Consider the following 27,341-nt stretch of genomic DNA (forward strand, 5'->3'; position numbering starts at 1 on the left):
TTCAGAGAGGTCTTTCTTTCCCTGATCATGATATCCAAAGCAACCCCAACTCACTGTACGCTGATTTATTTCCCTCTTAGAATAACTACTCTCATCTTCACTCAAATATTGTGTGTATTTTTCTGTGTGTATGTAGTCTCTACTATAGTCTAAGGTCCATGAGAGTAAGGTTCTTAGCCATATTGCTATATTAGTTATCTATTATGGTGCAAAAACTTACCCTCAAACTTTGTAGCTTAAAAAACAAACATTTATTATCTCATAGTTTCTGTGGGTCAGGAATCTGGGTACAGCCTGGGTAAGTCTGGGTCAAAGCCTCGGGGTCAAAGTTCCTCATGAGGTTGTGATCAAACTCAGGAAGGTCTATGGTTTCATCTGAACTAGAATGGAGGATCCAATTCCAAATTCATTCACTTGGTCATTGGCAGGCCTCAATCCCTTGCCAATTGGGTTTATCCGCAGAGCTGCCTCATGACAAGGCATTTGGCTTTTCCCAGAGAAAATAACCCGAGAGAGTGAAAGAAGTACCCAAGATGAAAACCACAGTCTTTTTTTTAACTTAATCTTGGAAGTGACAGCCTATCACTTTTGTCCTTTTTAGAAGCCAGTCACTAGATCTAGTCAATACTAAAGGCTAGGGAATTACACAAGGAGGCGGGACATAGGATATGGAAGTCATTGGGTATCATCTCAGAAGCTACTTATCACAACTGCTTACCACTATACTCTCAGTGTGCAGAACACTTCCTGAAATTTAGTGGAACAGATGAATAATAAATGAATTTCCCAAGGATTAGTACTTGAAGCTATCCTAATTCAACACTGTGTCAAAGATTGAAAAGAGAAAGTAGTGGATAAAATCTTACTCGAAGTAGTGACATTCAAACCACTGAAACCAAAGAGATAAGCAGTAGGAAGATTAGGTTGTGTGAATAGCAAAAAGTAGCAGCAACAGAGCCTCAGTTTCTTCATCTGTAAAATACAGGAAGTAGTTCTACCATGTTGTTGGAGCTTTAATGAGGTAGCTCATATGGAATGTTTAATATAGGGCCTCACAAATCAAAGATATTGGATAAATGTTGGTTATATTCTTTTTGTTGTTGTTGTTGTTGTTTGTTGGCTATTATTCTTAATGAGAATAAATGTGAGCCAAACATTCTGGGAGAAAATAACACAAGTTATATTTTTAAGATTATGGCATTTAAGATATCAGATACAACTCAAAAAAGAATCTATGAATAGCTTTGAACTATTTACTAATGATACTGGTTTAATATGACCTTGTGGCCAAAAAGCCTAATAAAGTGTGCTGAAAACAAGCTAGAAAGGTTTTTCCATTTTTATGTAAAATTAAGACATCTTTGAACGTGTATAAACACGCATTTCCAGTCTGTACCACCTATGAAAGCCTAAATGGAGATGGACGTGTGCAGCTTTGGAATTGGAATATCCGCAGTATGACTTGGGGTTAAACTCTCTGAAAAGTTAAAGGAAGGGCACTGAACACTGATTTATTACATAATGGGGTTACGAAGAGGCTAAGCCCAGAACTACTGATAAAATCCTAGAATATTAACACTAGAGGATAAACTTCAAGTTCAGGTAAGCACAAATAGGGTCAGAAGATGAAATACTATCCATATTTTAAAGAATGCCTACCTTGAAAGGTAGCAAAGATTAAAAGATTAAGTAAGTAGTTGGAGAAATTCTTAGAAGATATACCAAAATAGATGATGATGGTATACAGATTTGAGGCTGGCATCAGGGAGGGAAACTAGATGTCTTTCACCCTATTTATTGAGGTCTCTATTTGCAACCAAGTAGGCAAGATGGGTCACAGCTTTAGTGAAGCCCCTCCAAAAGCATAAACAGCATCCTATAAGATGTTACCATTCTTGTCCTATTAGTGAGAAAGTGACATTCAGTTTTCTACTGCTGGTCCTGATGGAAAATCAGCATCAACTAGCCATTTGCAAATACATGTGTCTGTAAGTGAAGTTTAGCTTTCTGCGTTTTGACTAGTAAATATTCCAAGGGTATATCTACTGTTCCGAGACCAAAACAATTCCTACAATAGCCAGTATATTAGGTTGAATGATGGCTACTCAAAAGATATGTCTACATCTTAATCCCCCAAATTTGTGAATGTGATCTTATTTGAAAAAAGAGTCTTTGCAGATCTAACTAGGTTAAGGATCTCTAGATGAGATCACTCTGGATTATCCAGGTGGGCCCTAAATACAATGACAAGTCCTTATAAAAGACAGAGGAAGAGAAGACAAAGACACAGAGGAGAAGGCCATGTGAAGCTGGAGGCAGAGACTATAGTTATGCAATCACAAACCAAGGAACAGCTGGAGTCACCAGAAGCTGGAAGAGCAAGGAAGGATTCTCCCCTAGAGTTTTCAGAAGGTTTGCAGCCCTGGTGATTTGTTGATTTCAGATTTCTGATTTCCAGCTTCCAGAACTGTGAGAGTATTTCTGTTGTTCTAGGCCATCAGGTTTGTGGCAATTTGTTACAGCAACCCTGGGAAACTAATATACCCAGACAAGTCGTTGTTTCACAGAGAGGTAATGAAATAGAGTAGAAAAAAAAAATCTAAGCAAGACAGATTTGGATTTAAGCCTGGGCTTCCTCTATATGAGTTGTGTGATATTAAAAGCAAGTTACTTTATATCTTTGATCTTCAGGATCCTCCTTAGTAAAACGGTGGTAAGTTCTCATTGTTGGATCACTGTGGGATATGGAGATAAGTAAAGTGCCTCACTTGCTGGAAGCATTCTGACAGCAGAATATTATTCTGTTCAATATTCAATACTCAATTAACCTGTTAATAATAAATTCAAAATTGTGTCAGATATCTATTAAAGTTAAAAACTGTTGTTTTCCTTGAGAATCAACATTTTAGCAAGGTATTAATTACAGCATAAGGGATTGATTAATGTGGAAACTTGTTGTGCAATACCAAATGTCCTGACAAACCTTTATTGCAAACTGACTATGCCATTTTAAGCAACCTCCTCGGTTGTCAGTGGAACCATATTCTGTCAGGTTCCTCACTGTCTCATCTTTAATAACCTCCCTAGCTTCTTATAGACAAATAATGGAAAGCAATGCCAGAGTATTACTGAAAAATGTTTCCATCTAGCTGGGGCTTAAGACAGCCAGATATAGAGGCAAAGACTGTAATAATAGAATTTTCCTAAATGTTAGTCTAAGAAAATTGACAACAGCATAATAATCTCTTGAACAAAGTTGTCAAATTCATACCAATCATGGACACCTTCAGTTATCCCTAACATTAAGGCAAATAAAAAAAAAATAAAAGGAGCTCTAACAATAATTTTCCTAGAGAAAAAAAATAGGAATCATGCAGTTCAGATATTTCATATTCTGGAATAACCCTTAATACCAGAAAATTGAGACTCTAGTGAGATCCACTCAAAATACATATAATAAAGTGAAACAAATTTTCAAGAAATGCTGTTTGTTTGTTTGCTTTTTACTTTTCTAGGGTCAAACTGGGCAAATATTACAAAAAATTAAAGTGAAAAATGTAATGGATTAGCCATAACATTATTTGTGCCTATTAAATTTACTTATTTATGTATTCATGTACTCATTCATTCACTCAACAAATATTTATTAAATGCCTAATCGATACCAGGCATTGTGTTAGGCACCATAAATACAACCTTGAAGGAGATTACTATTCCCTATCTTAAAGGTGATCTAGGCAAAACAATCAGTAAAAATAAAGCATACATTATAGGAGTACAATGTAAGGCAATTCTAATTAGTTGGGGAATTAGGGAAAGCATCCAGAGAAAATGGGATTTAAGTTGAGATTTGCTAAGTTATTTAAGTGTATCTGAGCAGAAGGGGGAAGAAGGGAGGAATGGAGGGTATTCCAAACAAGGGGGAGAACATAGGCAAAGGCCAGAAATGAGAGTGCACTGAAGACACCAGAAGTTCAATTTGATTGGAACATTGAATGCTAGAGAAAAAGTGATCTGAGTCAGGCTAGAACCAGAGACAGGAACCAGCCTATTAAGATTATATTAAGGAAATCAGGAGAATATTGCAATAATTTCAGTGAAAAAGATGATCAGCATGGTAGCTTTGGCATGTAGAGGAGGGAACAGATTTAAAGAATACTTAGGAGGAAGCATTAGCAGGGCTCAGAGAGAAGTCCGAGCTGAAGAGAAAAATGTGGTGGTCATCTGTATGAAGATGCTAATCAAAGCTGTGGAAGTGAATGAGATTGACCAGGAGGACTGTCCAGAGAGACAAGAGAGCCTAAGAAAGAGTCCTGAGAACATCAATTTTTGATACTGCAGTGGTTAAGTAAGATTGCCTTTATGGGACTTTGTCACCCTTCATAACAAAACTTTACCTTCCCATAGCAATTCAATACTTGCTTTTACATCCATTCTAACTTTTGGCTCTCAAATAAGATTATGGAAGAAGCAGGGTGGGCAGTATAACTCTTTAAATATCATAATCTAGGTTTCAAGAGGTTGGACCTGAGGTCATTGTTTGCCAATGTTAAGACTGGAAGTTGGGCCTCTTTTTTTTCAGCTTTATTTTCTTTCCATGACATTACTCTACTCCCAAGCATCAGTGGCTTACGGCTTCTTCCTTAGTGTGAGCATGGGCAATAGCATACATGTCGATTCTGAAGGTGTTAAGCTTTATGCACGTATTATACCAAGAACCTCTCTATTTGGAACTGCTCTTGAGACAGAGGGCTGATCTGAAGCAAACTATGAAGTTGGAGAACTGTTTCTTAACACTTTGAGCTTCCTACCTTCTCCATCTCTATCTTCTCTTCTCTAAGGACATTTGTTCATTCACTCAACAATTAGCTAGTAAGCCAGGTACTTTGTGGATACAGGAATTAATAAAGTAGTACCCAGTTTCTCCCTGAAGTTTTGAGTTTTGAAAGTTCTTCATATTTTCTGGATACAAATCCTTCATCAGATATAGTCTTTGCAAATATGATCTTACAATCTGTGGCTTGCCTTTTCATTCTCTCAATAATGTTTTCAAAGAGCAGAAGTTTTTAATTTTGATTAAGTCCAATTCATTCTTTTATGGATCATGAGTAAATGGGTCATGCACTTTTCAATTTCTAACATACTTCATCTTTTTCACTGGTGGATCCCAAGTATCTAGAATGGTACCTGAATACACAGTAGGTATTCAATAAACATCTGATGAAAAAATAAAAATTTCAAGGAGTGAAATGCAATTGTGGAAACTTAGTTTGTAGACCCCATAGAAAATAAAGTATTCTTAAGTGCAAAGTCATGTTCAATTTTTGTTATCTGATCTAGTATAAAATTTTATTGACATAAGGACCCAAATGTATTAAGTTCTCTCAGTTAAAGAACCTGGTGCTTTTCTGGAGATAATTCTTTCTCTCCCAAAATATTAATTTGAAATTCTGTAGAACTTCAATGTAAAGCAGTAAGTCCCCTACCCATTTCCATTCCCCACCTCCTCAATAACTCAAATACTATGCTAATCCCTGTAAATAAATCAAAGCTGCTGAATTCTCGAAAACTCTAATTGTGCCAATTATAAATAAGCCTCAGGATGGATTTCAACCAGCAGCGTCCCCAAAACCATTATCTGCAACTATAATCCATTATTTTTTCTTTCATAATTAATTTTTCTAAGTAGGTCAGTACTATTCATTTTATTTAAGTGCTGTTCCAGCAATCCCATTTTCCCAACAACCAAAGTCAACTGTAACTATATACATATTTTTATTAAATACACCAAAACATTCTTATATTATGCAAAACACTGTAGTAGGCATTAAAGTTTTTTCTAATAAGTAATAAGGTAATGTACTATATTGGTCTTCAATTACACGTCCTGATCATACGAAATCTAGTGGAATCTTGAATAAGAACCTGGAGAACTTCCAGATATGTGATGCTTAAATAGATACTCTCCCTGCGCCCCCCCCCCACCCAAGGGCTTCTTTTCATAGATTTAGCATCTAAATCACTAATAACAACATGTGCAACTATATATACCTATACAGTATGTGTGTGTGTTTGAAATCAAAACTGAACTCACTGGAACACAGGAGAGAAAATAGTCAGGCAATCAACAGAATTCACCACATTGATGAGTGTGACTCCTAAGAGAGCTCCTCACACCCTCACTCAAAGTCTATATATTCTCCATTTTAGACACAATTCTAAAATCTTTGGGTATCTGCTTTTCTATCAACAACAGATCAAATTCAAGAGTGTAGATGAGCTTGTGGTTGCTACTATCTGCAAGCAGCTTGATGTAGGGAGAAATGAGCACTCTAACAGAGCCCATCCATGTAGTGTCCTGGAGAGAGCGCTGAGGCCTGCTGGTCAGGAGAAGGCCTAGTGGACATGGGGAAAATTTCTTGCATGAAGGATAATTAATTAGGGAGTCCCTTTGGATGAAACCTTTGAGAACTCAGTGGCAAGGGGTATAGATCCAATAGGAGATTAATAACAAATACAAATTAATTATCTTGTTATATAGTGATGGTTGCTTTTTTTCTCTTTTTTAAAAGATTTTATTTATTTATTTGATATATAGAGAGAGTGCGCACAAGCAGGTCGAGTACTGGGCAGAGTGAGAGGGAGAAGCAGGCTCCCCGCTGAGCAGTGAGCCCGACATGGGGCTCCATCCCACGACCCTGAGATCATGACCTGAACCAAAGGCAGACACTTAACCAACTGAGCCACCCAGGCACCCCAGTGCTGGTTGCTATTTAAATGAGCGTCTCCCTATCGATTTTACCACCAAGTATTTGTGCACCATTCTGAATGAATTTATTACTATCTGAATTTTTTAAACCACTTTTGACACTGTAAGTTAGCTAAATCTTTCTTAAGAGATAATGAGAAGATAGGGTTTTGCATTTCTCATAAAAGGAAAAGAACACCACAAATGTACCCATTACACACCATTGAGGCATGAACTCAGGAGAAATTAGGTTGAATATGGGATTACTAACTTAACTTTCTGCAACACCCTCTAAGCTATCACCAGAGTTAATTCAAATATGTATTCTTGACTAAAAATTATGCCAGTCCAAGACTCTAAATGATTACCCCACAGCTGAAAGCATATTTAGTGATTTAGTGAGGTAGAAGTTTCATTTCACTCAAGCAAATGGTTTTGGTATCCCAGCTAAAGGACAGCTTGCTCATGTGGGAGTCATCATTATAAAGGGATGTGACTGGGTTTTTTAAATGTATTATAACATAGACCTCTAATAAAAGCTATTTTTCATAGTGGTCATCCTGGGAGAAACTTCCTCCAGGGATGCTGTCATTATTTGAAAGATGGGGCACTGTCTTTAGAATTAGTTCATGAGAAAAACCAGTCCTTTTTGCTTCATAGTTACATTTTCTTTACCACTACATGGCCCTGGCCTTCCGACTTTGAATGTGCCTCATTTACACTGATCAATGAAAATCCTCCTCCCAGGGATTGGTATCATGGACTATTTCTCCCAGGCTTTCCTGGGGATCAGGGGTTGGAGAAGGTTTCTGGGAATTAAGAAAGTCTTTTTTTGAGCATTGCATTTGCATGGCATACCAAACTCCTTTGGTCAAAAAAGCAATAGAAAACTAAGACTATCCAGAGGTTGTCATCCCTGGGACTAAAGAATGCGAAAAATTCTCCATGACCAAATAGAGGACTTTTAGGTACCATTTCTCTTCTGGGTGCATGTGTGTTTCTGGCCTGTCTCTTTATTGAACTGCTCTACCAGGGTCTATACAGTCCTTTGGTATCTGGAGTCTGAGAGAAAACTTCGACCTCACTCAGGCAGTTGTACAGTACCAGAGTAAATAAAGCACAATGAATTAAGCTTAAGCACCTACTGTGGGGTTCTGTGTACCCTGTGGGTCTTCAGTACCTATCTGCTGATTGACTGAATGTCTGGATTCACTATGAATGTGAATAAAACACGCGTGTGTGCGCGCACACACACACACACATCTTGCTTTTAAAATAAAACAATGAACACCAATGCTCTCTAACTTCCCGTAAGTAAAGTAGCAAATTGGCAGAACCACTCTCACCCTTCCTAATCCCTACTCCCTCCAAACCAATTCAAAGGAAGAGAAAGAATATGAAGAGAAAATGAACCTAAGAAAAACAATTAGCCAATGCACTCTACAAAGCCTGTACCATTATCTAGAATGACAGCATAGCCATTGTTCCAGCTGCCAGAGCCCTGCGTGCTCGCTCGCTCACCCGAGGGCCTGGGAGGAGAATAAACTAAGCAGATGAGATGGAGACTGATGCCTCCATGCCGCCACCACCTCACACACCACGCACACTGTTCGGAGTGTCTGGACACACGCAGGCAGGTAAACCTAGAGAATGGGCACTCCATGTTGGCGGGAGGGGAAGAGGCTGCCAGCAAACAGGGCCTGTTTATTATTTAACAGTTGGTACCGCTAGAGGCCTGGCACTGCTATAGAGCTCTCTCTGTTTCAGTGCAAGTCAGCCTGATTATGAGAGCGTGTGAGCCAAATCGTGTTTGCCATAGTCTGTGAGAGCCTCAGTGCCCCCAACAGACATGGAAATTCTTACAATAGCTCTTGTCCAAACAGAGGAAAGCATGCCTGAGATGGAGGTAAAGGGCTCCACGTACCAAAAGCTTGTCTGATCATCTGCTCAGTGTCTCAGCATATACCTGCTTTTCCCCGGCTCAAGACCAGTCATTCCTCTTCAGTGATACAGTTGCTACTCCTCTGCTTTTGGTTACTTTGTTTGGGACCTAAATCAACCAAATAATGTGTGAATCACCCATCTACTAATGTTGCTCATGCTGTCCTGCATGCTGTGGCTTTCCAGCAAAAGAATCTGCTACCCAGGACAGCTACCTCCTACTTGGCCAGGACTGCCTCACAGCAAGTCTCTTCTCTGCCAATGTGGCCACAGGTGGATGCCTTCCTACAAATCCAATCAGCAGGATAATGTGCTACTATCACAAGAGTGGACCTTAATGACAAAGAGCCCTGCTTAGATGGTCACCCCATTAACTTTGATTTGATTATTCTGCCCCAACAGAACACTTGGCTTTGCAACCACAGATGGCACTAGCCCAACGTAAAACCTGTAGAGAAAGTAGTCATGGTGGGTTTATACATTTTCAAAATACTAAATTTGATGTAAAAAAATAAACATGAGATAGTATTGAGATAGTCTCTATCTGGCTCCCCAGAAAAGCACTAACTGTGTTTTTTAAAAAAATAAACTAAGGTCAGAGCAGATGAGACAATTGTGATAACTAGGCAACATAGATAATCTAATCATTTCCTTTGAAATTCAGCATAAATCAACATTTCTTTTCATGTAAGAACCTTGGCTTTTATCTTCGATATACAACCAAGGCAGCCTTTGATACTTATGTGACTCTTTTCTATACAACTATTTATAAATTTGAGATAAAACTGGCTCCATATAAGCTAGTTCAATATTTTGAAACTTAATTGTTCCTTTCTCTATGACCAGGAGTAAATCAGCAAATGCTTTCTACCAAAGCGGATAAAGACATAGCAAACTATCTGTCTTACTTGAAACTGTATACATTAATTTTTTTGTTTTTGTTTTCTAATTGACAGTTCATATTTATATGCTTATATAATAAGCTCTCAAATTTAAATGCCGCTCCAAAAAAATACATGCTGAATATAGTTAAATAAAAACATAATTTTATATTTTCACTTTATTGTGTTTTCCCAAGAAAGTAGTTATCCTTGGGTCATAGATTATATACACATACACAATAAATAAAACTTTACAAAAACAGAGAAAGTATGAAAAAATAATTCTCTTTTTAAAATGAAGTTAATCCCTAGTTTACTTCAACTGCTTCCTCTACTGATCAGAGATGCTTAACAAACAACCCCAAATTAAGGAAGGTAATTCTGGAATTAAAAGGCTTCTTCCAAAACATCCTGCATATGACAATGCTCATAACTACTAGATAATAGCAGAGCCATGGGTCCCATCACAGGTTCACACAGGGAACGGTGCTATATTGGCCATGACCAAAACGTGAAGAGAGATGGTTCACGATGAGTAGATTAAAAACAAGTGATGTTTGTTTACCCTTGTGCTAACACACTTCACAACTGGTAGGCAGACACTAATAATAGTTCACACTTGTCGAGAGTGTCCTCTGTGCTAGGGCACTCTTCTAAGAACTTCACACGTATGTACTTATTTAACAGCCCCCCTCAACAAACCTATGAAGTGGGTACCGTTATTTTCTCCATTTTACAGATGAGGAACCTAAGGCACAAAGAAGTTAAGTAACTTGCCTGAGGTCTTGCAGTAAGTAAATAAAGGGGCTGAAATGTAAACTACAGTGGTCTAGCTCCAGAGTTGAACTGCAATCACCATGTTTGTTCTGCTTTTCACAATGATAATCATTCCATCTGAGGTTTGTGTTCACTTTAAAGCTGTGCAGTCCCCAAGGCTTATAAAGCAATTTAAAACTGTCTAGTGCATGGCTCTAGAATCCTCTCCTTGGCCCTGCCATGGGCAGAGCATGTCTGGCATACCAGCCTGATTTGTATGCCCTAATCTTGAGTTGAGGAAATATATGCACAGGAGTCAAAAGAGATGTCTTTATATCTGACTGTACATAAATGAAGTTATTTTTTCTTTTCTTTTTGGTGCAATAGTTTGTTTTGGCGGAAGGAGGAAGCACCTATGGGTGTGGGAGGGTTTGTGTAAAAGGAGAATGGGATCCTTTCAACAACCATAGCTCTCACCTAGGTCTCAAAAAAAAAAAAATCTCCAGGAATGAAGAGGAGATCTGGGAAGATTGTGAAGCCCCCAAATTTTATGGACAGATACAGCTTTCTGGGAAAAGAATATGAACCAGGAATCTAGTCCAAATCCCTTAGTTGAGAGATTAAAAACAAAACCAAACAAACAAACAACTCCCCCCCACACACACACACATAGAGCAATGAATGCAAACATTGCAAGGAGTAGCAGAACAAAACCTAGAAACCAAGGCTTCTCTCATTATCCTCTCAGTCCTAACTCTGTCAGCAGGCGGGCCTTTGAGGCAGAAGAAACCTGAGTGAAGGATACAGAGACTATGAGTGCCTCTACTCAGCTCCTCACAACTCAGTTAAGCAAATAATGAGAAAAAAATGTCCCCTCATGAGAAAGAACAGAAATGCCAGAGGAGTCTGTTCTTGACTACTCAGTGCTAATAGAAAAAAGTTGAGGACACATTTAAGAGATAAGAAGGAAAAATATTCTCTTAACAAAGTTAACAAATTGATTTGCTTAGCAAATACACACACACACACACACACACACACGCACACTTTATTTAGTGCTAGCCCTGAAACTTTCTAAATTTCTATTTCTCTTAGATCAATTTATATTTACTTAGAAATCATCCATTGTACCTAAAATTTTCAAATTTATCTGTAAAGTATTCATTACAATTATTTTAATTTCCTCATTTCTATGGTTACTTCCCCTTCTGTATTGCTAATTTTGTGCATTTGTGGGCTTTCTCCTTTAGTAATTAAACCATGTGATATTGCTTTATTTATTGCTTTGTTATTCTCTTTGAAAAATCCAAATCTTTGATTTATTAGTGTCTCTCTTCAGTTTCCTAATTCATTAATTTCTGATATTATTTTATCAATTCTTTATTTCTGCTTTGCAGATTTGTTTTTTCTTTTTAACCAACTTCCTGAGAATGCTAATATATTAATAATTACTTTTTTCACATCATTAATATGATGTGAAAGTACTTAAAGCTATGGATTTTCCTCTGAACACTGCTCTATCTCCATATGTGCGTATTTTCTGTAAATTCTGTAATCTCTCTTTAATTCAAAAATGGATTTTACAAGTTTAAATTTTACAAAGATATTATTTTAAATTTTTCTTTCCAATATCAATCTCTAACTCATTACATTGTGATAGAATATGGCCTGAATTTTTTCAAATGTCCTCTAGGCACCATATATTTTTTTCTTTTTTGATGTATTGGTATGTTAATTGTAGTGGTAGACTTCCTAATAATAAACTGTACATTTTTAACTAAACTGTATCTTTTTAAAAGATGACTTTAGCCTTATGCTTATTGCTATAAAATATATGCTTGATCTTAATTCTGTCATCCTATTTTACAGTATTTTAAAAAATTGCTTCATTTCTTTCCTAATGATTTGCTTTGTTATTGTGAGTTCTCTTCCTAATGGTTTGGCAATTGTTTCATAGATTAATTCTTCTATTGCAGGGTTTCTCAGACCTAGAGGATTTACTGAAAATACAGATTCCAGGCCTCATTCCTCTCCACCCTAAGATGCAGTAGGTCTGAGTTGAGATACCTTTGTAATACTCATTCCAACAGTCGGATACCAACTCGAGTACACTGTTCTAATGGTTAACTTTATGCATTTAAGAAGGGAAGTAAAGTCCTATTTTTGATTTGATGACTTTAGAATGCAACTTCGGATTCTCTAGAAAATTATGAAAATACTCCACTACACTTCCTTTGGCCCTCCACTCTCTCCTTCCTCTTCACCACCAGCCCTGGGTTGAATTTTTACTTTTAATTCTTCATGTGGCCATCCTCATAGCTTTAGATAACACATCAACATCTCTAGGTTCTATAGTTTGCCAGCTCTAGACAGTATTGACCCCTCATTCCCTGCCATGAAACACAGGCATTCAGTGCACACTTTCTTCCTCCTACCCCCTCTTTACCTTTCAAAGGTCTCAGGTTCTGCCATGTTATTATTTCTATATCATTAAGATTTATACTATTTACACTCCATACCCTGATCCACATCTTGAATTTTCACTTAAAGTATATTTATTGGATGGATATCCAATAGTTAATTAATCTAATCACCTACTGACATTCACATTGTTTCCAATATTTCCAACAAGAAACAATGCTCTAGTGAATAATCTTGTGTATGTATTCTTTTACTCATGTAGAATTAAGTTCTTAAAAGCAGAACTGATAGGTCAAAGAGTATATGTACTTGTTATTTTAGTAGATATTATAACATTTACCTCAATTTGAAGTTATTTTTGGCGTTTTGACAGATGAAAACGCATCTTGATGTAGTTCTAATTTGCACTTCTTATCATGCATATTTTATTCTTTCTCTCATTATATATGAATTAAATATCTATTAATATGTTTAAGAGCCATTTGGATATCCTGTGTGTTTTCCTCCTGAATTGTTGGTCTTTTTCTTATCTATTTGCAGGAACTCTGATTTATTAGGGAGATAATGTTTTTATCTGAGATATGAGTTGCCAATCATAATTATCACTTTCTCCCATCATTTTAAAACTATTTTTAAATTCTTTATTTTTTTAACTTTTTCCCCACAATTCTGGAGTATTGTTAGTTCTTTCCTTCTACTTTCTGCATCTAATGAGGCTTTTTGTCCTAAAACAGTTTTATTTTTATTTTTCTCTTCCATTTCTTTCCTGTTCTCTCACAGCTCATTTTATTTCTCTTTTTGTTGTCTTATCTCTTTGACCCTACATATCTAATCTTTGACTTCTTTTTTTGGCGGGGGGGGGAGAGGGAGAGTGGGGTGGGAAAGGGGCAGAGGAAGAGAGAGAATCTCGGGGCTCGATCTCACAACCCTGAGATCATGACCTGAGCTGAAATCAAGAGTCAGACGCTTAACCGAGACACCCAGACTTCTTATTTTAAAAATGCTACAATTTCTTCTATTTCTTTGCCACTATGGAAAATATATATTATTTTCTGGTATAAATCTTCTCCTAGTATATATCTTGATCTGCTTTTCCTAATGTTACTTTTGTCTTATAATTAGGTAAGCATGGGTCCAATGCTGGTTTCTTTTTGGTTATTTCTCAATTTTCAGTCAATTTGATCAGCTATTTGCTGAATAAGAGAGGCTGGGGGAGTGAATTGCAGCAGTAGGAAGTTTCATTTTGGTGATGTCTTTCCTAGAACATAGCTTTCTCACGAACTCCACTGTGTTCATTGCTCAAGGGATATGCCTCTGCTCACTGATTTTCCCACTTGGGTTAACAGTAGCCCAAAAGGATTTTCATGAGGTCCTGCATATTACACATTTTATGGGTCATGATTTAGTGTTTCCTTTTCTTCTCCTGAATGTGATCAACAGGGCAAAGTTGAAGTGGTTTCTTCTCCCCACCTTCCCACCTTCATATGCCAATTCTGGTACATGTGGCAAGCTGTCATTTTTCATTCACTGCCACCTTCTCTATTAACCTCTGCTGTAGAATAAGGCTCGTGGATGCTTCCACAGACCACCTGTGGCCTCAAACTTTCCTGTTCCATGTAAGTAATTGTAGCGTGTGTCCCCTGAGGTCGTTCCATTTATTTTTGGAGGTTCTGCCTTCTGCATGTGTTTAATTTACTCTCACCATCCCCTCCTTGACCTAGTCTAAATTTCATAGTATTCCATGGTTTGTGACATGGGATTGTGCCTACTTCTAAAGGAAGAGGCTTTGGGGCGCCTGGTTAAGCGGCTGCCTTCGGCTCAGGTCATGATCCCAGGGTCCTGAGATCGAGTCCCGCGTCGGGCTCCCTGCTCAGGGGGGAGCCTGCTTCTCCCCCTCCCTCTGTCTACTTGTTCTCTCTCTCTATCTCAAATAAATAAATAAAATCTTTAAAAAAATAAAAAAATGAAGAGGCTTTTTATGTGTGTTGTTTTTCTTTGTTTGATTGTTTGCATTTTGCACAAGAGATATAAAATGGGATTGCATTTTTTTATGTATATGTCCTTTTAATTGACAAAAGTAGGACTTCACGGACTTCACTTATTATCTCCTCTCTAACCCTTTCCTCAATTAAGTACTTGGCCATCCCTGACCCCCAAACTGGGCTAATCCACTGTAAGGTGTCAACTACAGTATTCAAATTAGTTGACCATTGCATGTCTCCCTTCATAGGCATATTTGCATTTAAACCCTATGCTAAACTTTGGGCTTCCAGATGAGGCTATGAAATGAAGCTATGGTTGTAGAATGAGAAGTAATATGGTAGATATAGGAAAGAAGTAGAGGACCCCAATTTGTAGCTGTACCATTATCTCATGTGGGCAAGTTGTAAAGTTGTTTGAGTTGCTTTAATCTCTTGACTTTGCTACTGCACTTTTCCTTTTCTTTCTATAATAGAAGAACAACAGGAGAAAGTAAGTTGACTGAACAGCTTCCTTTTAAACATAGGTGTAAATCTTTATAATTATTTCCTATTTTTTAAAACAAAGAAATGACTTGATAGAGTGAAAGTATACTGGAGTAAGTACACTGGACTTCTAAGCACTGTGGAAAATAAAATTTTGGCAAATTACTTAAGCTACCCAAGTCTCAGTTTTCCCATCTGTAAAATGGGTATCGCAGTCCTTCTTTTCCTACCATATAGGTTTTCTGTGAGTGGCAAATGAAATAGCATATATCAAAATGCTTTATAAACTAATAAACAACCAGATATGTACAAGGGACTTAATAATAAAAGATGATCCAGATAAAAATAAGGACTTACAATACTGTCAAAGATAATACACATACACAGGGCAGTTTACCCGACACAACATATGATTTTGTGATCTTTTTGTGCACTTTTTCTGATTGTTCAGCTAAACTCTAAACTACCATTTCACTTCTCACTGCTTTCTGTTAGTCTGCCTCCAGAAACAACACTTTTTCTCTTGCTGCTTCCTTTTCCCCAGTACATTTATATAGTTCTTGTTTGTTTATTTCTTTGTATTTTTCATTGCCTTAAATCTGCCCTGAAAGATAATACTGAGTAATAACAAGAGAATGAAGCTTTGGAGTTAGACAGACATGGTTTGAATCCTGGTGTTCCATCCCTGTGCTCATCAGTTAACATCCCCGAATCTGTTTCCTCATCCATAAAAATGAACGTTTTCTGTATTGTTATGAGAAAAATTAGATCAGATCTACATAAGTTCTGCTACATAGTTTGGGCTCCATAAACAGATTTTAAAATCAGGAATTCCCCGAAGGGCTATCTAATACATAAAGTTTTTGGAATTTACCAAATCTCATTTGCTTTCTTAAAAGCCTATTTTGCTTATTTCTATGTTCTTGAGATTTCATGACACTTGACAACTGATCTATTGCAATGCTTTGATCGATAGCTTTTCTATTCCATGAACCATTTCACTTTTTTCTAAATGGCTCCATAGAATCTACTTTTCCTTATGATCTACTTTCTGTTGATGTCCTTGACTAATTTTATAGTTCTCAAAGTTTCTGTTTCAATTAACATCTTTTTGTCTTCATTAACTTTTCTTTCTCTTATAAAATAACACATCCTAATTTTAACCTTCAGGACATAGACCATATTGTCTCTGTTCTTAATGCAGTGGATATCCTGTAAAAACCATTCCACTATTAGGTAATGCTTATACATGTGAATGTTCTCGATTCCACAGAATTTATCCAGTCTGAGCTCATTCCTTTTCATTCCTCGAAGATCACAGAATATTATTATATAGCAACTATATAATCCTTTGTCATTCTGCAAGCATTTCATAAACATTTAATGGAGGTCTTCAACACACTAGTATAGATTGATCTTGTTATTACCATTGGCAAGAAGAGGAGACAAAGATGGAACGATGAAAACGTGTCAGATATCACATCCCAGGCCACCAGGAGAAACAGGAGTCGCACTCAGTCTCCTATTCTCTGATCTGCTGATACCCTGTCGAGCTAGGGTTCCCTTAGCATTGGAGGAAGAAACAGATTCACTTCCAAGTATTATTATTTGGCAAAGATCTGTTCGGTATTAAAGAGGTGGTTCTCTTTATTTTCAAAATAAGTAAAAAAAAAAAACAAACAAATCCCAGTGATTCTCGGGACTCGGGATTTGGAAGGGGAGCAGGAAAACAACAGGCCCAGGGCCAGAGAGCAGGAAGAAGGTAAGGGAGATAGGATTGGTTGTGGGTGAATCCTCATCCATCATTACATGGGAGAAATATTTAAAAAGAAAGGCCACTATCTTGTCTCTTCTGAGGCTTCCTCCAGAACCTGTAGGAGAGGAAGACACACCGCTGAGTCTTCATTTGGGGAGCAGCAGGACAAGGCAGTTTCTCCTTAGCCAAATGAACCCCTTCCTGACAGCTGTGGGGAAACGTGTCTGTGCCACTGACTCCCTCTGAAAATTACTCCTAGAATTATTAATGTTTAGTCAATTTAAAAAACCCAGCTTCAAAAGGAAACCAATGTGGAGAGTAATAACATACCAAACTTAATGTGACCTCCTAGAATTTTTGTAGGGTAGCATAGGATAGAGAGTGGAAAACACCCTGAGTTGGGATTTAGGAGTCCTGATTTTAGTTTCAGCAGTTTCACTATCTGGCTGCGTGACCTCAGAGAAGTAGATTAACCTCTCTGGACCTCTGATCCTTCATATTTAAAATGAGGGAGGTGGTTATTAAGTGATGTCTAAGAGCCCTTCTAGAGGTAAAAATTCCCCAATTTATAATAGTAATAATTAACATTTGATGGTGCTTTACCACCTACAAATGGTTTCCACATTAGCTAATCTGATCCTCATGCCAGTTCTGAGGTAGTATTATCATGATTATGCCCATTTTTAGAAGAGAGACTCAGAAACCACAAAATGGCAGAGTTGGCATTGAACAGATGTTCCCAAGAGGAAAATACCCCTTCAGTAAAAGAAGCAGCTGATGCTAACAAGGATAAGTAACAGCAGATAATTTAGGTTGTGAGCTCTTATTTAGGGGTGCAACAGAATTTCTGGATGCCGCGTTGGGGTAATGATAATCCACCATGTGGAATGTTATCTGATGATGTATTTATCAAAAAAAACTAATAAAAAGAAAATTAAAAAAAGATACAATAATTGTTACTGCACTACACCCTAATGAATTATTGTGTTCAAGGTTCCTCCAAAAAAAAAGTAATATTATACTCGGCTTATGTTTTAATTGATTTATTAATATTTTATCACAGGAATGTAATTTAAGCTCCTCATGATTTAGATCTCATAAACCTTTAGCATTTTGCAAATTCAAATTCCAATTTAAAGCCAGGGCGAGCAATTAACTTTTCTATCATCTTGTCAGGGGAGAAGGTTCGTGTTTAATTTGAGACAAAGTGACAGAAATATATATACACTGTATGTATTACTCCAATTTAATTTATGAGTCAGCACCATCCACCTTCAAAATGTAGATTTAATAGAAGGGGAGGAAGAAAAGGCCGTGCTGTCATGATAGGGTTGTGATATCTGCCCTGAATTTCATATATGTGTGTGTGCGTGTGTGTATGTGTGTGTGTGTGTGTGTGTGTGTGTGTGTGTATACATACACAGAGTCCCTGGTTTGTTGAGATATCAGGCTAGACTGATTGCAGGCCTATTTCCAATTCTTTTGTTTTAAATTAATTTAGTAATTATTTGCTCACATAGCACACAATCTCATGGATATCACGGGGAGCTCCTACCCGTTTCCATGCCTACTACTACCCCCTCCTCCCTTCTCAGTTTCACGGAGAGCTGCCCCTCCAGGTTTATCTGAAGCTCGATAAGTGAGACATACTGTGGAAAATACTGCTTTCGGGTCATTTCTTCATCCCCTTTCTCATTTTCCAAAGTGATCTTTTAAATGCTCTCTACCTAAAACAAATAAGCAGACCAAAAAAAAAAAGCCTCCCTACAACTTTATATTTTAATTTACAGTATATGCATGACAAGTTAAAACAGTGGTACTTTCTGGTGATCCTTTACAAAATATTTAAGGACAGGATCAGAAGAAATGAGCTCAAACCACAGAAGGTAGGCAGGTGAACTGAAGGGAAGTACTTCCCTTTGGTGGTTATTAAACACTGGAACAGGGCTGCTGAGAGAGGTTAAGGAATTCTTCCTAGCTCTGTTATCCTATAATTCACCAAAGGCGCACAATGCTCTATGCTGATGAGATGAGTTACATGACATCTCCTCCTTGGTTCAATCAAAGGGAAGCAATTTACATCTCAAACCAGTTCTCTCATCAGTGGGACATAAAGACTGCAGAACAGAGACACAGCAAATGTGCTTATTTATACAGCATCAACTCAGTTGCCACTGTTCTTTATATTTTCCTTTGCTCCCTCCTCCTCTGTATGGTGGCCATTTTGAATAGGATGCTTTAAATTCTAAAGTGAGAGAAACACAGGACTAGGAACAATTCAGGACCAAAATTAACTAAAGATTTCTTGTGATTCTGACAATCACTGGCCTTTGTGATGCTAGGCCAATCATTTTGTTCCATTTAAAAATAAAATCGGATTCCCTTTGCAGACCACAAGAAGGGAATTAGAAGATGGTTAATGGAAAACTCTGGAAGGTAGCCTGACAAATGTTTATTCACTTTCCAGGCATACAATTCTGTGCTACATAAGTGAATGCAGTGCATTTGTCAGAGAAAGGCTATGTTGAATGAGTGTGAGGTCTTCATTCATAAAACAAGCTTATTTTACTAATAGTCTCTATTAATCTCAGCTTAATTATGTCAGACGTTTTGCACTTGCATACAACAGTGAAAATCACCAAAAATGCATTTAGTGCACCTGCTTAAATGCAGTCATATCCCTAAAAACTATTGCAAGGAAGGAGGGAAAGCTCCCAGAGACATGGCTTTTAGGCAGAATATGGGATTATGGCAGAGGGGTTTAAATACATGAGGTAAAAATGGTAATCATATTCATCAAGTACACAAAGAAGTAAAAACAAGAAGCTCTAGATAATTCTTTTTAGTGGACTCACTAAAATAACAATAACAGCTTGATGAAGAGAACATGATTGTCGAAAGCTTGTCCATTTTACATTTTCTCTTTACATAGTGCAATAAAAAGGGAGCACCTGCAGTTTCTACTTGTGTGTTTTTTTCTTCTTCTTCTGATGTTAAAAGAAATCATGGGACATCATATTTGTTTTAGGAGCTACTAGTCTACCGTCTGTCTTGTACTGAGTCCCTACCATAAAGTTACGTTTGAGCCCTCTGGGAATACCTGTGCTATGCAGACAGCCTGCGGCCTCAAAGTACAGTCTTTGCCTCACACCCCTTTCCCTCATTCAAACACATCAGCCCTTCATCACTTTGGAAATTCGGCTAAAACAGACTTCTCTGTCATGAACCTTTTTAGACAAATTACAACAGAAAGTGTTGTAATTTCCATTACCAGGTTGCATCTACTTTACTATAGATACCAGCCACTACGGCATCACTGTTGCGGTGTCCTAATACTTATCTAAAAAAACAATACCGTTAACTACACATTGTGGATATTTGAAAGTGCCTAAGAAAGCCATAAACTTAATTACACTGGAGGGCTGGTGTGAGCTCACATGAAATCTGAGCTATCGTTATTAAAAATAGAAATTGCATTTACTTAATGCTTCTTACAGTATACTAGTCAACTTTAAACTTTCAAGGTTTTATAATGACAAAACAATATTTTTAAAAAAAAGCACAGAATATGTCTGAAGAATTCAATAGAAACATTTTACATGCCAAGAGAAGCATTCTTCCTCTTTCCCCCTTTTAACGTTCCGCTCTTTTCTTCCCTCTGTCCCTCCCTTCCCCTTCGTTCCTTCTTTCCTTCCCCCTTTTAGCCCCCTACCCTCTCTTCTCTAATTTGGGAGAGGTGGTATTAAACTTTGAGTAAGGAAATAATATTTTTGTTTCAGAATCTATGTGCTTTTACTATACAAAGCACTGATTTAGAGGGGAATTTTGGGTGAATTCTTATGGCATTCTTTTTTTTCCCTTGGAGTCTACAGCTATCCTTCAGGTATCAAGCTATTTCCAAACACTCCTATACTGGCCTCCAATACTCCACACCGCAGTCTGTGATACACCCTAGCAAGGTAGTCTTTTATGAAAGACTGCAATAGCCAGTGAAGGACTACTTTTTTTCAATTACTTTTGTAAAGACACAGGGTAAACTACAGTGGAGTTCGAGAAAGCAAAGGTTCAAACTGCACTTCACAACTACAGGGCCACCGATGACGTCAGCCCCTTGCTGTTCTACATATCTAGATTCAAGTCTGAGGCTTTAAACAATCTTTAACAGACAAAACAGGACAAGGGACTAACCTGCCTTTCATGCTCCAATACCATAGAAGGTACTAGAGAAAATCTGTTTCCACGGATGTCTATCACTGAGAATACCTAATATACAATTATGAAATTGTATGACAAAGTGAGGATGTGACTATGTTTCACAACATGATTTGCCATAGGCCTCCATTGAGGAGACAGCAAATCCAAGTGTGTCAAAATTCCATTTTCTTCTATTTTCATAAAACTTTTTAAGAAATGTTGCCATATTATAAGGAATGTCAGTATTTTCAGAACACTCAGAGGTTTCCTGAGGCAGAACAACATTACAGATTACAACATTACAACAGACGTTCCTCATATTCATGCATCAGTTAATGGGCAGGAGGTGCTTATAGGTGCCTGTGAAGGTAGATGTCTTCTAAGTTGAGAAAGGCTAAAAAATAAAGAAGCACCTACAGTGCTGTGCATTCACCTATTTCACCCTGTGGTCACCCTGCATCTCCCACACCGGTGACGCAGGGTTAATCCCACCAGTGTAAGAGATGTATTAACTGTCTCGTGGCATTCTTTTCCAAAGCACTTTCAGAGGAATAAACTTCAGGTCTTATCAGAGGAGTTACTCCTGCGCCACTTGACTGAAGGCATTCAGTCCTTCCACAGTTTTTCTAAAATCAAAAGTAGCATGATGACACCTTAAAATCTAAGACTGAAACTCACACTGCAAGGATGCCTTTTAATGTCCTCCAGCCCTATAAGTTGTACAAGGAAAATTAAGTGTGCATCATATGGGGGGTCAGTTTCTACCTGGTTCTTTAGGATTTTAAAGATTGTCAAAGTTCGTAAAGCTTTTCTTCTTTTCCTGGGACACACCAAACTAAGTCCCACCTCAGGCCCTGAGAACTTCATCTTACTTATGCCTGGAATGTTTTTTCTCCAGAGTTTGGCATGTTCACCCTCTTTCTTTATTCTGGTCTCTATTAAAATATTACCTTTTCAGGAGACCTATACTAAACATAATATCTAAAAGAGCTTGCTACCCCCACCCTACCCTACCGTGCTTTGTTTTCTTCATAGTATTTGTCTTTCCTGAAATTACCTATTTATCTGCTTATTATCTGTCTTACCCTACTAAAATATAAGCTTAGTGAGCCAGACTTTGTCTTATTCCCTGTGGTATCACTAGTGCTAAGAACTGTGCCTGATATATATGGTAGGTAGTCACTATATATTTGTCAAATAAATAAAATTTACAGCTAAAATCTTAGATTTAAATTTTACAATTTAAACTCATTTCATCTCCTGATGAGAGAGCATCACATACAATGACCCTTCACAGTCTAGATAATGTATGAGGTCAACATGCAAGAATCACTATTCTGGGAAGAGTGTGCTCAGACCTGGTTTAAAATCACAGTCTGTTGCTGTATGACATTTACAGTCTGCCATTTTAGCTAGACCACTGAATGAATGGAGTTAACCAAAGAGCTGACAAGACACACACACTCACACACAAACACACACACACACACACACACCAAAAAACCCCAAACCAAAGCCCTCCCTACTGTTGGAATTGGAGTGGATTGCTACTTACTCTAAGCCAACAACAACTAAAGAAGAGAGGCGAAAATCAGAAGACCTTTGGAAACCATTTCACCAGAGCTGCCACCTGTCATTTATGTTAAAAGAAGCAATCATCCATCTGTCCAGACTGGAGAATACCATTTACTTACTCCAAACTAGTGATTCCTTAGAAATTTTTTATATCACATAATAATGAAATGACATGATCTTTATTTGTTCTCCTTTAGATACACATTGAACATTTTCTTTAAGGTGGCATTCAACTTTTAAAATACAAACACCAATTAACTAAGGTATTTTTTGGTAGAGGAAAAAATGTCTATCATAATTTTAGTGGCAATAATAGTTCTGTACATTTCTCTTAGCAAATTTAGCCTCAGATTTCTAAGCACTATGCAAACATTAATTTACTAAGTTCTGCTGTGTTCTCCATGTGAATTAGAATATTATCACATCTTCATTATTTTCCGGTGAGAATCACAGGGAAGGACCCATAACTTGCCAAGACCAAACAGCAAAAATAAATAAATAAATAAATAAATAAATAAATAAATAAATAAAGAGCAAGATCCTTCCCTTTTGAAAGTGGGTGTCCAGAGAAGATTAATGAAATAAAGTAAGAATATACCTAAACTAGCATAAGCTGAGCATAACTTAATACAGAGGCTTAGCACTCTGAATAAACACCCGTGAAAAGAGTAGAGTCAATCTTTAAAAATAGCAGTGAGCAATTATTGAGCATTCACTATGTGTTGGGCACTGTTCTAAGAGCTAGTGGAAACAGGGACTTTGTTTCTTGTTCACCACTGTTTCCCAAGAGCTAGAATAGTGCCCGGGCCAGAATGCATACTGAATCCATACTTGTAATAAATGTATGAATGAGAGATGCATTCTTGCTTCCAAATGACTAAACTGTCTAAATTTTTTAACACAACCTGTTTGTTTGTTGGGAACAGCCTATATAAACGCTTGCTCTTAAATGTGGAGGAACAAGGAAGAGGTTTGACTTGACCCAGTGTGTAACTAATTCTAGGGTGACAATGAGCCTTTTTACAATAGAGTTCATTTATTAAACAAACATATGTTGAACACACACTATATGCCAGGTATTGTAAGTGGTTCTAGAAATAAAGACAAGGTGCTTGCTGTTGAGGAGTTTAAATTACTGTTTATGTGTCTGAGAGGAGGATGTCTTTGTATATAATGTAATTGTGAGGCAAGAACTTTCTATAAACCAGTGATTCTTGTTTGTTTTTATCATTTTACCATCCTAACTTGCTAATGCTTTGATAATTCACCCTGTGAGGAAACTATAGCAAAATGTAAGTGTACTGATTAATTAAAACATATATCCAGAAAGAGGAGTGGTTATCTGACAATTATCTAGACAAACCAATCACTGTATGAAAAGTTGATTTTGGCATCAGGGTGAGTTCTGGAAGGTACGAGTTGTCTATTTTAGCTATCTATGTTGTCAATTCTCAACTTTACCTACACAAGTTTTTAGTTTCATTTGGGCTGCCCCAAATTGGAATCCAGATGCAGCTATTAATGGATAAGTTCAAGAATAATACCATTTCAATGAAAAGAAACAAAGAAGTACACAAAATAATAGAAAATAAATACGTCTTACCAACTCCCTATCATGCATGGGCTAATTAGAAAAGTTCCTGCTACAAAGGCTGGCAGTCTCACCTGTGTTCACCCTCTGGGACTATAACATGTGTTCCTTCTGTCCACTACACAAATTTTCTCAAAGCCTAACCGACCACAGTATAGCTTGTGGAGGAGTGTGCATACTTGAATATATTTCACTCTGATAATCCACTTGAGATGTCTGGTCTCTCTAAAACAATCTCAGTTCTTTTGGCTTTGCTTTTATATGAAATCAAGCTTTTGCAAAGATTTCTGTTTGTAAACTGACCCTTCAGGTATGCTATGGAAACTGAGTTCTGTAAGAAACCTAAGTTTGATGTTTAACCATTGCTAGCAGCCTACTTAAGGTTAATTCTTCCTCTAAAAATAAAGCCAAACAATATATTTTAGCTGGGAATTCAGCAATGCTGGGAAAACATTCTAAACCTTTGCTGGCAAAGGAAGAAAAGAAAAAAATATATTGATATATTTGATTATCAGTATATTGAAAATCAAGAACTAAATACAGGTAACAGATCTGCTTCAACCTGCTGCTCCATGCATTTATAAAACCAAAATATGATATCTAAAAATCACTCTTCTATTTAGAATTAATCAACATTCCCTTTCTGTTTATACACATTTATGTCAATGATACAACGGCCCGACGCATTCCACTACCAATCTTCCTGTACATGTCCATTGACATTGTCTCTATCAAATTCAACCCAATAAAATTAAATGGAATTAAATAAAGCTGTCTGCTTGAACCTCAGTTTTTCTCATCTCTTACTGTTGTATTTCTTATCATTTCTTATTTATTTAGCTGAGGCAAAAAGGTTTCCAGACACAATTACATTTTCCTTCCTGGTCTCCTATTTCTGAAGTATTTTTTTTTCTTTCAGTGATGCAGTTTATTTCAATTGCCAAAAATAAATAAATAAATAATCCTTATAATTCTGTGAAAATAAAAAGGGTATGATAAAGTAACCACTGCCTCATAGCAGAGAAGACATTTCCATCGGATGTTTACCATAAAATTTTCATCATCACTTAGTTTTCATATAACGATATCCACAACTATTGCCTACTTTCAGAAGATTCCAAATTGTAGAAGGCACGTGGGTGGTAGGTAACTCAGGGAGAAACTTGTTAAGGAAGGGCTAAGGAAGGGTTCCAGCTTTGGCTTCAGGAGTTAAATTTAAAAACAAATTAAAGAGAATACAAAAGTGTTGAGGGTGATATGCAGTTGGCTTCCAGCTTCTCCCCCCTCAGAGAGGGTGCCCCACATTTCTCGCTTTCGTTTCCGCATTCCCGTCAACCTGCACATGTGTTTTATGTTTCCCTTTCAAGGCTGCCTTTAATATTAATTTTAACCTGATTTCATGTGTAAATAAACATTTTGGAGTGAGGGAGAAAATAAGACACACAATCATTTTCTCTGGAGTTCTCTTTCCATAAGCAACATCCAGATGACAACCAACCTCTCATTAATCTCTTGGAAAAAAAAGTAAGTTTCTTATGTCCTTCATACTGGATTGCTCTTTATTATAAATTGTGCTGAAGGACCCCACACACACAGCAAACTGAAGCATGTGGCATTTAATCCGTCACACAGAAGGATCAAGGATTGAGTCAATACTTCTAGGGCTTCTACTCCCCAACTATGCATTTCCATGGTGCCCATTTCCATGGTGTTTAGACCTTCAAACAAACACATTTGTCTAAAAACAAATACATATGTAGGAAAACAGTTCTCCAGGGCTCTTGTCTTTCAGCTGCTTTTGGTTGACAGACGAGAAGTCAGATATAACATTCTGAAATTCTGAGTCTTCTTGTCTTATATACTGGAGAGAGAAATATTTGGTTCCAGGTAGTGGGCCTTTCATGGCTTCTATTAAATAGGCAAGAGAGTCCCAAAAAGAGGTCCTGGGATTTTCATCCCACAATGGATTCCTCTTTAGCCTCCTTTCACCTCCTATCCATTGGTTTCAACTTCATTTTAAGGATATATATATATACAATTATTCTAAATGAAAAACATTATTTTTATTTTCTCTCTCTTTCAAAGAAAGTTTTCTAAGAAATTTGTTTCAAAACAATTCTATCTGTAATATGTTAATGTGCTTTCAATACTTTTCTAGATTTCATAAATTTTACCCATCTTAGAAAGAGCTGGGATAATTCGAGGGCAACTGAAGAAATCTCTCCTCTACAGTTTTCCTGTACCTAAAATTCTATCACTTAAAATTTATAGATGAAGACAATATCCCTAGAAATCTTTTGATTCTTTGATACTCTGGGAAGTGTACTATTTTATGCCTATCTTAGAGGTGAGGAAACTAAGACATAGAGAAGTTATGTAACTTGCCTAAAGTCTTTTGGTAAGTGAAAGAACCAGGATTTGAACTCATGTAGTCTAATGCTAGCTAGAGCCTTAACTATCTACATTACACTGCTTCCCTGTAAAGTAGAGATGAGCATAGAGAAATGATTAAATGCCTCATTTTGGGGTCAGAGAGCATACGTTCAAATCCCAATGTCACCACTTACTAGCTGCATGACTTTGGGCAACAGTCTTAACCTCTCTGAACCTTTATTTCTTTGTGCATATAAAAAGTAGCTAGACTTTGCCGAGTACTAAGCTATGTTCAGTCTTCAAATCTAAGTGTTTTATATGTATTATTTCATTAATTCTCCACAGTAACTCAACAAGGTATATAATACTATTATCCCCAACTTAGAGATGAAGAAACTGAGGTTAAGTAACTTGCATTTTGTCATACACCAAGTGGTGGAGACAGAATTTAACTGATGGGCAATCTCAATACAGAAACCATACATTTAATCATTAAATTTGGTGATAACCAATAGTATTTACCTCATGGAGTTTGGGGCTGTATTTTGGTAAGGATTAAATTAGGTAAACCATGTGTGTGATGTTTACTTTTATGTGTCAGTCTCACTGGGCCCCAGAATACCCACATATTTAGGCTAAC

At 37.1% G+C, this 27,341-nt stretch overlaps 1 protein-coding gene across 22 annotated transcripts in view; it reads right to left on the minus strand.

The window, feature by feature from the left end:
• The window catches only part of ZBTB20 (zinc finger and BTB domain containing 20), a 777,345-nt gene that overhangs the window by 515,855 nt on the left and 234,149 nt on the right, over positions 1-27,341 (minus strand). For 4 of the 22 annotated variants that reach the window (XM_073893683.1, XM_073893717.1, XM_025874517.2 and 1 more), the window contains one exon: positions 15,112-15,193. The exons of the other annotated variants lie outside the window; for them this stretch is intronic. The gene's annotated coding sequence lies outside the window, so the exon portion shown is untranslated. The remainder of the gene's footprint in view (positions 1-15,111; positions 15,194-27,341) is intronic. 22 annotated transcript variants of the gene reach the window in all.

This window comes from Callorhinus ursinus, unplaced genomic scaffold (assembly GCF_003265705.2).
Source record: "Callorhinus ursinus isolate GAN/ISIS: 27379988/994484 unplaced genomic scaffold, GSC_fseal_2.0 scaffold1, whole genome shotgun sequence".
Classification (NCBI taxonomy): Eukaryota; Metazoa; Chordata; class Mammalia; order Carnivora; family Otariidae; genus Callorhinus; species Callorhinus ursinus.